Below are 11369 nucleotides of genomic sequence, written 5' to 3' on the forward strand. Positions count from 1 at the left end.
GTACTCTTCCAAGGTCTATGTAAAATATCAATTTTCTCTTTATTTTCTTTTTAAAAATATTTTCATTTTGAAAAATCTTGTTCTTATGGAAAACATTTTTTGAAAAATATTTTTTCTTGGAAAATATTTTTTCTGAAGAATACTTCTTTTGGAAAACATTCTTTTCTGAAAAATATTTTCTTTTTCTTCTTTGAAAATTCAATTTCCATTTTGATTTAAATGGCCGGTCCAACATGATTGTTGGATCGAAATGGACTGGGTCATTATTGAATTTTTGCAGGAAATGGATTATTTATTGGGTTGGTGCACCTATTTTAATTTTCAAAAACAACATTTTTTATTCTTGAGGACAATCATACACTCTGATCTCATCATTCACATACATTCAACAATCAAAAGATTTCATTCAATAAACAACTCGGGAACACCCACGATAAGTTCGAGTCGTGACCTACATGGAAGGTTTCTAGACTCTAAGCTTACTATGTGCAATGCATTTTTATCTGGCCACCTTTGCCCAAGCACACCTATATACCTTTCGATACGTGGTGACTTGGTTTGATATACCATATAGATGATAACCTAAAACCTCAATTCACTTCTCTGAAGCCAAAAAAAATCAGTTTGATTTCCAGTTGAGAGGTGGCGCACAATGCTGAGCAAAGGCCCACTTAAATACCTCTCGTCTAGAATAAACGTAGTCTATCCCCCTCGTACAGTAGGGTACAGCGGGGCAAGATCTCGCTTAGGCACCGATTTTAACCAAGAAGTGCAATTGATATACTTAGATTATCTTTTATACCTACGGGTACGAGTCAAGAGTCGTAGCTTTCATAAATGGTTTGGCATCCCATGAGGGGACCGACCACGTATTAGTACTACGGTGGCAATCGGAACATGTGACTGTGTGGCTCACAATAGGTCAAAGGCTCAGGTCGCTCCAGCCTGGGTGCATCAATATACCTCTAGAATCATCTGATCAGACAGTATTGATGCCCCAGTTTGATATACCCTAAGGTACGTGACTGGAGTTGTGGTTTTCATGAATGACTTCGCTTCTCCGAAGAGACCGGGCCACGCACTAGTGCCACGTTGGCTATATAGGACGTGTAAGTGTACAAAATAGTAAACGTGCATGTGGGTGTGCAACACAGGGTGGGGTGTGCTCGGGGTCTTTTCCAAACAAATGGGCCCATTGGTCCAATCAAATCAATCATTACAACGTGAATCACATGAATATTTAATCAACACCATTCTAATCACATAGATATTTAATCAAGATCAACAACATTCTAAATACATGATTAAAAAATAAGCATATCAAGCACATATTCGTATTAGAAACAAACATTTAAGTCGACATATTTCTTTGTATGTCAATCAAGGGTTACTTGAGTGACCTTATATAAATTGAGATTTAAGATAATATCGAATTAAGGATAGAGTGGTAATTAGTGGAACACATGGTGGTTTTACCAGAATCAACCAATTGATTTTACTATTTTTTATTATTATTTTTTTATTTTTTTATTTTTTTATTTTTAATTTTTAAATTTAAGCAAAAGAAAAAAAAAACCATTTAAAATGGCCAAAAATCCAGCCTATGAACCGATTTTTTATTAAAGAGAGAAAAAGAAAAAAAACCGACCCACCCCAAATCGACTTTCACGTGGAAATTCCTTGATTAAAATCAACGAATGGTGCAGAAAATCCAATTTTAAAACTTTGATTGCAAAAATCCCCATTTTTTATTTTGATGTTTGATCGAACACGTGTTCTACTTAGTGCCAATGATGGAATAAAAAATCCACGTGTTCAATAAGATTTGGAGTGCACTTCAACAATTCCGCAAAACATGTTCTTAATAACATAGACGTCCCGCATTTAAATCCTGTAATTTAGAGTTGTAACTTGATCGGATGGTTCACGCTTCGCAAACAACATATTCAAAGTTCAGAACCCGCTCAATTGATGAAATCCAAATCTTAGAGACAAAGATTCAAAAGCATCCACATTCACTCCGAAACATATAGAAAATTCCAATATGTTTGGATCGGGAAAAATAAGATTTGAGGGAAAGAAATTCAGATCAAGATACCGATTATTGATCCCGGATTAAATGATCTTAAAACTCAATCGAACGAACTAGACAGAAACGAAAAAAGAAACTGGGTTGATCATCGACATTCAAACCTCTATAAGGTACCAAAAGGAATTGATCTGAAATCCTCTTATACTCGATCTTTCTAACTCTTTCTCTCCTTTCAGACCATTTCACAACAACTTACTCTGATCAATTGAAGTTCCTAATAATCTGAGCCGGCAGATTTCAAAATTTTCTTCGATCGAATGAAGAGAGGCCAATGTTCTCTTAATGAAATCATCATTTTGGATCAGTTTCAAGAAGAACCGTTAGTTTTAAACACTAAATCAAGCAAAATCGGCGACCTGTGTGACATTCAAGTTATTCGGAACTGATTTCAACCGATTGAATTAGAGAGGCTGAATCGGGTCTCTGATTTGGTTCGGTTTGAAGACGATGAGAATCGGTCTCTGATTTGATTCGGTTGAAAATGATGGACCATAGATCGGTTTTTGATTTGGTTCGGTGAACCCCAGTCGTTTAAGAAGATGATGTGGGTTTTAAAAAATCGATTTTTTTTTGTTGATTTTCGCTGATTTTAATCGGTTGAACAGAGAGACCGAATCGGAAGCCATATGAACCAGTGTTTTCTTTTGAGAAGACGATGTGGGGATAGAAAATAACCATTTTTATTCATCGCACACCAACACGTCAATGCTGTTAATGGGTGTGAAAAAAAATAATAAATAAATAAATACTCGGGGCACCCAAAATTCCAGCACCTTGTGCTGTTGACAGAACCTAGAAGAAACTCCTTTTTTTTTTTTTTTTTTTTTTTGAATTTTTTTTTTATTCTTTCTTGCTGTCAATGGACAACACTACTTTTAGAAAAAATAAATTTATTTTACTTTAAAAAAAAAAGGTTAATTACATACACTTTTTCCCTTTATTTTTTTTTAAAAACTAAGAAAATAAAACGCTATCCAATGATCAATCGCATACACCCTAAAAAAATAAAATAAAAAGAAAAAGGAAAACCTACACACGTAAAAGAATCAAGCGTCATGATCCACCAATCATCATACTATCTTCAATAAAATCAATCATTTTGAAACCCTTCATTATTTAGGATCACGTTCGATAACCCTTGATTGACTCACAAGAATAGTATGTCGAAGCCAAATATTCAAAATCAAAACACATGCTCAATAATCGAAAAAATAAAATAAAATAAAGTAAAAAGTAATAAAAAATAAAGACGCAAATAATGAATAAACAAATAAACAAAGAATAAATAAATTAAAAAAAATCTAGGTTATTTTAGCGGTACTCCTATACTTAGGATTTTTCAAGTTTGATTCTCAATGTCCCCAGCGAAGTCGCCACTGAAAGAGCCCTCGATCTGCGGGGTGCGTGGATCCACTTTTGACCCTTGAGGTTTGGGAGTCGCCACCTAGTTATTATGGTCTAGGAACCAAACTGACTCTAAAACGGATAAAAAACTAATCTACTATAGAAAAACTGAATTTGGGGATCATATTACGGAGTTGGAAGGTGTTAGGCACCAACCCCGCCCGGCCAATGCCGGTCTCTACTTATCCCAAATAAAAGTACATCGCTAATGACAAAACCTAGATAAAAAAAATAACGAAAATCTTACTTTCGATCTGCAAATGTGTTATTCTCTTAGATCTGGTGAAACTGCTCCTTGTACCGTACTCCTTACTTCATTCTGTCTCTGGATCTGATTTCTGATCTCCGAGGTAAGTTATCTTCTTCTTAGATCTAGGTGATTCGAATTTATTATGAATTTTTGGGGTGTTTCTGAAAGGTTTCTAGGTGTTTTTTAGGCTAAAATTGAAGTAGGGGTGTTAGGTAAGGAGTTGGGACTCCAAAATTAAGATTTTGGAGAGGTTGTGGAGGCTTCTTCACCTACTTTTCTTAGGATTTTTTCTTTGATACGAGAATAGGGTGTGGAGGCTCCTATTTATAAAGTTTTTTAGGAGTATTAGGGTTTGATTATGGCTTCAATTAGGGTTTAGACTTTGGTCTCATGAGATTGACTTAGTCTTTAGGGTTTTAATTTAGGGTTTTGACTTTACTCTTATGAGATTGACTTGATTAGTTTAGATTAGGATTTTGATTTAGGATTTTGACTTTAATCTTTTGAGATTGACTTGATTAGTTTAGATTAGTATTTTGATTTAGGGTTTTGACTTTAGTCTTATGAGATTAACTTGATTATTTTAGATTAGTCTTTCTTGGTTGGTTTTAAATATCTTGACTTTAGCCTTACTTGACTTTAGTCTTACTTGATTGACTTTAATGTTTCACTTTACATTATTTAATGATTTATTTATTAATTTTAAAATTTTTAATTATTAAAGTTGTAAAATTACCGTTTTGCCCTCAGATTGGATTTTTTACGTTTTAAGTCATTTTTCAATGTTCCAAGATGTTTTGGAATCAGTTTTTCGTAAGCAATTCAATGGGAATATTGGTTTTTATCATTTATGAAATTTTTTGTGTGAAATGATCGTGAACTTTATGAGGGATATTTTCGTAATTTTGTCGAATTATGTGAAAATTGGCGAAATGATTTATTTGATTTCGATTTGTTATTTAATGTGTTTGAATGGGTTTTCGTAAGTGTAATGTAGGCTCTAGGGTTGTTTTGATGTTAAGGGTATTTTGATAATTTGGTCATTTTTAGTGATTTTTATCGTGAAGCTTCTTTTTGGTTTGTAATATGATGATTTTTACGTTTCTGGGATCGTATTTTCCTAGCGTAACGTAATTTCTAAGGATTTGTCAGTTCGAAATACTTCATTCGGATTTCTGAAACACATCTGGTAACAAAATAAAGCACTGGAATAAACATCCATCATTGGGAACGGTTGTGATCGGGTTGACGACTTGATTAATCAGGCGGATGCAAAAATGGGGTGTCTACACTATGTAAAAAAATCTAAGTCAGAGTTATTGAAAGTTATGAAAATCTTATCAGTCAAATAATTTTCAATTGTTCAATAAAATTTCCTTTAGCTTCTTTATGAATAATCATGGCATAAATGAATTATTTAATGGGTTGGTGTACAAAATTCAATCTCAGGATTCACCAAAATGTTATCAAAGGGGTAACACAGCAATTGATAATCCACCTCAAATGGGTCTACGACCCATATCCATCTCAGATTGGGTCCACGACCCATATTCGATTTCGAATCAAGCCCATGACTTATCAATAATTTAACAAGGATGACAACCAATCAAACAACTCAACTTGTTTCAGTTAATCTACTTTTACAAAATGTCATACCGATTCCGTATCGATGCCAGCTCCGTGGTGATGGAATCCATTTTTCAAAAGTTTTACCGACTCCGTTTCGATGCCAGCTCCGTGCTGATGAAATCATTCTTAAATTTTACCGACTCTGTGTTGATGCCAGCTCTGCCTGATGTAATTCTTTTTATAAAAAAAACTTTATCAACTCCGTGTTGATGCCAACTCCATGCTGATGAAATCATTTTTAAATTTTATCGACTTCGTGACGATGTCAGCTCCGTACTGATGTAATCATTTTAATTTTCACTGATTTCGTGTCGATGCCAACTCCGTGCTGATGAAATCGTTTTTAATTTTAACGACTCTGTGTCGAAGCCAGCTCTGTGCTGATGTAATCATTTTTAATTTTACTGACTCCGTGTCGATGCCAGCTCCGTGTTGATGAAATCATTTTAATTTTTATGGATTCCGATGCCAACTCTGTGCTGATGTAATCATTTTTAATTTTACCGACTCCGTGTCGATGCCAGCTCCGTGTTGATGAAATTATTTTTAAATTTTATCGACTCCGTGTCGATGCCAGCTTCGTGCTGATGAAATCTTTTTTACCGGCTCCGTGTCAATGCTAGCTCCGTCCTGATGAAATCTTTTTAATTTTATCGACTCTGTGTCGATGTCAGCTTTGGCTGATGTAATTCTTTTTCAAAATGTTTTGCCAGTCCCATGTTTATGCCAACTTCACGTTAATGTCGGCTCCGTGCCGGATAACTCTTTTATTTAAAACTCGTTTACTTTAAAATAAATAACTTTACCCGACCTAATAAAACGTCATGCATTTTCCTTTTTGTAAACAAGATAGTAATGCTTGGTCTTCTGTACCCAAATGTGGCCAAACGAAATAAATATAATCAACCAGATGAACCTCCGTATTTTCTCAGATTTTCCATCGTTACCATGAGTTCTTCCGAACCGGCACAGCCCACAGTAGCTGAAGCATCATAGGATGATCCCAGAATATCAGCGCTACTAAAAATGATTGAGAGGCAAAAAAAGATGGTAAGTGTCATATTAGCCAACGCCAGCATCACACAAGCTCAAACAATGTAGCACCATGCATCGGGGTCAAATCAGGATCTACCCGACCAACCTCCGCAGGGACCCCAGACCACTATGCCTCTTACATTACCAGAATACCAAGGACCCCCACTTTATATTCCATAGAATCGACCACCCCCTGTGGTCATTCCTGATGACGAATGCGAGTATAAGGCCACAAAGGCCAAAAGTGCAACTGATGAAAAATTGACTCAATAAATCGAGTCTCTACAGGAAGAGATGAGAAGAATGAAAGGTTTTAACACGATGAGCGGGACTCGATTTAAAGACCTCTACTTTTACCCTAATGTACAGTTGCCGGCCAAGTTCAAATGTTCGAAGTTTGAGAAGTAAAGTGGGGTGGGGTGTCCGCTGTCACACTTGAAATTATATTATGGATCTATGTGCCAATATGGCGAAGATGACAGGTTACTGGTACAGTTATTCCAAAGAAGCTTAACGGGACTATCCCTCAAGTGGTTTTCGAGACTAGATCACACGTTCATCAAGAACTGGCAAGACTTGGTTGAAATGTTCTGTCACAATTATCGATTCAACACAGATGTAGGTCTAGACCGGAATGATATGGTTAGAATGACGAGGAAGCAGAGGGAAGCAGAGAAAGAATATGCCCAAAGGTGACGAGAGTTAGCTTCTCAGGTACGGCTCGCTATGACTGAACAAGAGATGAACACCACATTTATCTCTACATTGGGACATACCCATCTAGTAGGGCATACCACGGGCACTTTCTCCAATCTTGTTCAAGTGGTAGATCGGGTCGAGGATGAGATTCGAACCGATTTAATATTTGACTTCACAGCCCTGAGTGCAGCAGCAGGGACATCGACACAAAAGAAGTCAGTACCTTTTGTCAAGAAGAAAGAGGAAACTCAAGTCAACAATGTACAACCCAGCCAACCTCTTTTCATCTAGGCACCAGTTCAGAGGCCACAGGCACCACAAGTCCCTTGGGTGCCAGTACCTCGAGCTGCCTAGGCTTCAGTACCACAGAATCCCTTTCGGACAGTTCCTCCGCAAGCACAACCAGCACCACAATATGGGCAAAATCAACAAGCACGGTCCAACGGGGTAAACAGGGTATTCACTAGATTGCCTATGACGCTGACAGAATTACTTACGATCTTGCTCAAGGGAGAGTACCTCACAAAATGACCACCAAATCCAGAGGCTGCGAAAGGACCAGGGTATAACCCCAGCTTATTTTGTGAATTTCATATGGGTGCACCGGGGCACTCTACTGATCAGTACTGGCAACTCAAGCACCAGGTACAAAATTTGATAGATAAAAAATCACTCATACTAGATGGACCAGCGAATCCCACTCAGCAGTAGAACATCAACCAAAATCCCCTACCTACCCACAATGGAGGGGGAAGTGGGCACAGGGTAAATGTCATTCTTGGGGAACTCGATTTTAACCCATCAGCTTTGATAGCTCCCATCGGATTGAAAATCAGGATCCATCTAGCAGAAAAAATAGAACACCAACAGTTCACACCATTGACCAGTACACAACAAATCCACCTCGAAACTTGCAACTGCCCCTCAGAATGGCTGAGCTCACCATCCATCCAACTCATCAAACTCCCAATATTGTTACTCGACCGCCTCTCATTATACCATATGCATCGCAAGGTTCTCAATATATGACTCAACCACCCCTTCATATACCTTACACTTCACGACCACCACTAGTCATTCCTCATACTTCACCAGTCCCTTAAGTAGCTCTTCCCATCACCACAACAGCCAAAACACAACCACCACCCCTCATCCTCAATGTAAAACCTGATCCATCCCCAATAACCATACGCTCATCAAAACCATTTCCATATAACTCTAACCAAGCAGTCCCTTGGAGCTACGAGACGACTATCACCACATCAGCAGGGGTCGAGACGATGAAGAAGGCAATGGTAGCTGACATTGGCCACATGACTAAAACAGGAAGGTGCCAAAGAGTGCCAGTAAAAGGGATAAGCATCAGGGAAGAAACAAAAGAAACAGTGGATGAGGAGAAAAGAAAGGAAAAGGGCAAGGACAAGATAAATGAAGAGGGCAAAGAAGAAAAAATAGGGAAGGTAACAGATAAGGAGTAGCAGACTTCATTAGGCTCATTCGTAAGAGTAAGCACAATGTCGTGGATCAACTAAACAAATTGCCGCTTAGATCAACATCTTGGATCTGCTACAAAAGTCAGAAGAACATCAAGAAGCATTGTTGAGAATTCTGGGAAAATCGCATCTACCTACAACTACTTTGCAAGCACAGTTAGAACAAATAGTGGGTCAAATCATGGCTCCCAACCCCATCGTCTTCATAGAAAGTGAGTTCGTGCCAGAGGGACGGGGGTATGTCGAGCCACTAAATATCATGGTCATGTGCAAGGACATGATGGTTGCTAGGGTGTTAATCGATAATGGTTTAGCCCTTAATGTCTGTCCTATCGAAATCTTTCGAGAACTTAATGCGGACTGGTCGCATGTTAAACCCAATAATAAGGTTGTCCGAGGTTTCGACAGCTCGAGAAGGAACTCTCTGGGAGAGATAGATTTACCAATCACTATAGGACCTTGCACCTTCGCGTTAACATTCGAGGTCATGGAGATACCTACAACCTTCAACTTGTTGCTGGGCAGGCCAGGGATCCATATTGTTGGAGCAGTGCCTTCCTCTTTGCACCAAAGATTCAAATTTATTATGGGACAGATGATGATATCTGTACTAGCAGAAAACTTGATTCCAGCTGGGAGAGCTCCGGACGTCCCCTTTATTGACATAGAGATGACGAAAGACAAAGTGTTATATTATTCCTATCAGTTTGCGATTGTTAAGCACGTCGAAAAAGGGAAAGAGAAGGTAAAGGCAGAACTATCAAATGCTAATTTGATGATTGGTCGGGTCTTGAAGAGTGCTGGTTACAAACCCAAGCAAGGGTTGGAACCGGGAAGCAAAGGGAAAACTACGCCAATCGAAACGAAGAAGCACACGCCTTATTTCAGTTTGGGGTTCAGACCTACAAAGAAAGACATTACTGACATGAACGACAAGAAGATAGAACTTCAACTAGTAAGAAAGCAAAATCGTGAACCAAACGTTTGGAATCTGGGCGAGGTTCCTCACATCAGCATCAGCTTCCCGAAATCACAAGTCAGACCCGACAATCTATCAGAATCAATACCAACAAAGCCAGTCAGAAAGAAGAAAACAATAAGTTTCAAACCCCAGCGCATTCGAGAAGACTCAGTTGTTGAGTCTCAACCATCCCTCGTGGAGGGCATCGATGTCTTATTCAATGGGGATTCCAATGAGAATATAACAGAAACGACAAGAGAGCCTGCAAAAGTGGAAATCACCATGAACAAAGAGAACGAATCACCCTTCCTCATCGGCATTGACTGGGCATCAGTCGTCATCCTACCAAGCTTGGGAAGAGCTATGCCCGACTTTGACAAAATTCAACCGGAGATCATGGTCTTCTCCGAGTCACCAAAAGAACCATCATCTCACATCATCTACCCCCTTAAGGAAAGGGAGATTTTGAATAATTGAGAAGAATTCCTTCTAACCCTTGAGGCTGTTGAGGCTTTAAAAAAAACGCTATTAGGCAAAATCAATTTGCCCGATAATCATAACGAGCCCTCATCCTCGGGTAAAGATTGTTTAGAGGGTTCCTTATCTTTACTAATGCATGATTGTTCTTCTTATTTCACATGTCTGGAAAATAGTACTCAAAAATAAAAAAAATCAAATATTCTTCAAAAATCAAAAAAATCAAAAAGTCTTCAAAAAAAAAAAAATAAAAAAACTTTCAAAATCTCAAAAAAATAGATATTTTTCAAAAACCAAAAAAAGAGTTTTCTCAGAATTTAAAGGATTTGTCTTACTCAAATGGACCTGTGCACAGAACAAAATACGAAAGGGATGAGTATGACTTTGATCTTGAACTTGACTTCGACCTCATGGGAATCGAAGAAGAGTTAGAGGACGAAGTCGAATACCCTCTTAAAGAAATCAAAAATCTTCTAGAATGTCATGAAAAAGGTGTTCAACCAAATATTGAGGATACAGACTCGGTTAATCTAGGCATAGAAGATAACCCATGTGTTGTAAAAATCGGAGCCTTGTTAACCCCTTAGCAAAAAGAAGAAATGACTGAAGTATTACGTAATTATCAAGACATCTTCACCTGGTCCTACAAAGATATGCCCGACTTAGACACAGATCTCGTTGTTTATAAACTGTAGATCGGTCCTAGGAGCAAGCCAAACAAACAAAAGTTGAGAAGACTCAAGCTAGAATGGACACTCAAAGTCAAGGATGAAGTGATGAAACAGTTCCAAACAGGATTTTTCGTAGTCTCCACATACCCTGAATGGTTAGCCAATGTCGTTCCGGTACCAAAGAAAGATGGGAAAGTACGAATGTGTGTCGATTATCAGGATTTGAATAAAACCAGTCCTAAGGATGATTTTCCACTACCCCACATCGACACTCTAGTCGATAACACAGCAGGGCATGGTATGTTCTTATTCATAGATGATTTTTCAGGCTACAATCAAATAAAAATGACAGAAGAAGACTAGGAGAAAACAACATTCATCACACCCTGGGGTACGTTTCATTACCAAGTCATGCCATTCGGGCTCAAGAACGTCGAGACAACTTATCAACGCGTAATGAAGGCTTTATTCCACGATATGATACATAAAGAAATGGAGGTCTATGCGGATGACATGATCACTAAGTCTAGCTTAGAGGAAGACCATCTGATAAACTTGAGAAAGCTGTTCGATCAACTAAGGAAGTACAGTCTGAGGCTCAATCCAGCAAAATGCGTCTTTGGGGCAACATCAGGAAAATTGTTAGGCTTCATCGTCA

The sequence above is a fragment of the Akebia trifoliata genome, chromosome 11 (genome assembly GCF_017979445.1).
Source record: "Akebia trifoliata isolate Shusen 1 chromosome 11, ASM1797944v1, whole genome shotgun sequence".
NCBI classification, from domain to species: domain Eukaryota; kingdom Viridiplantae; phylum Streptophyta; class Magnoliopsida; order Ranunculales; family Lardizabalaceae; genus Akebia; species Akebia trifoliata.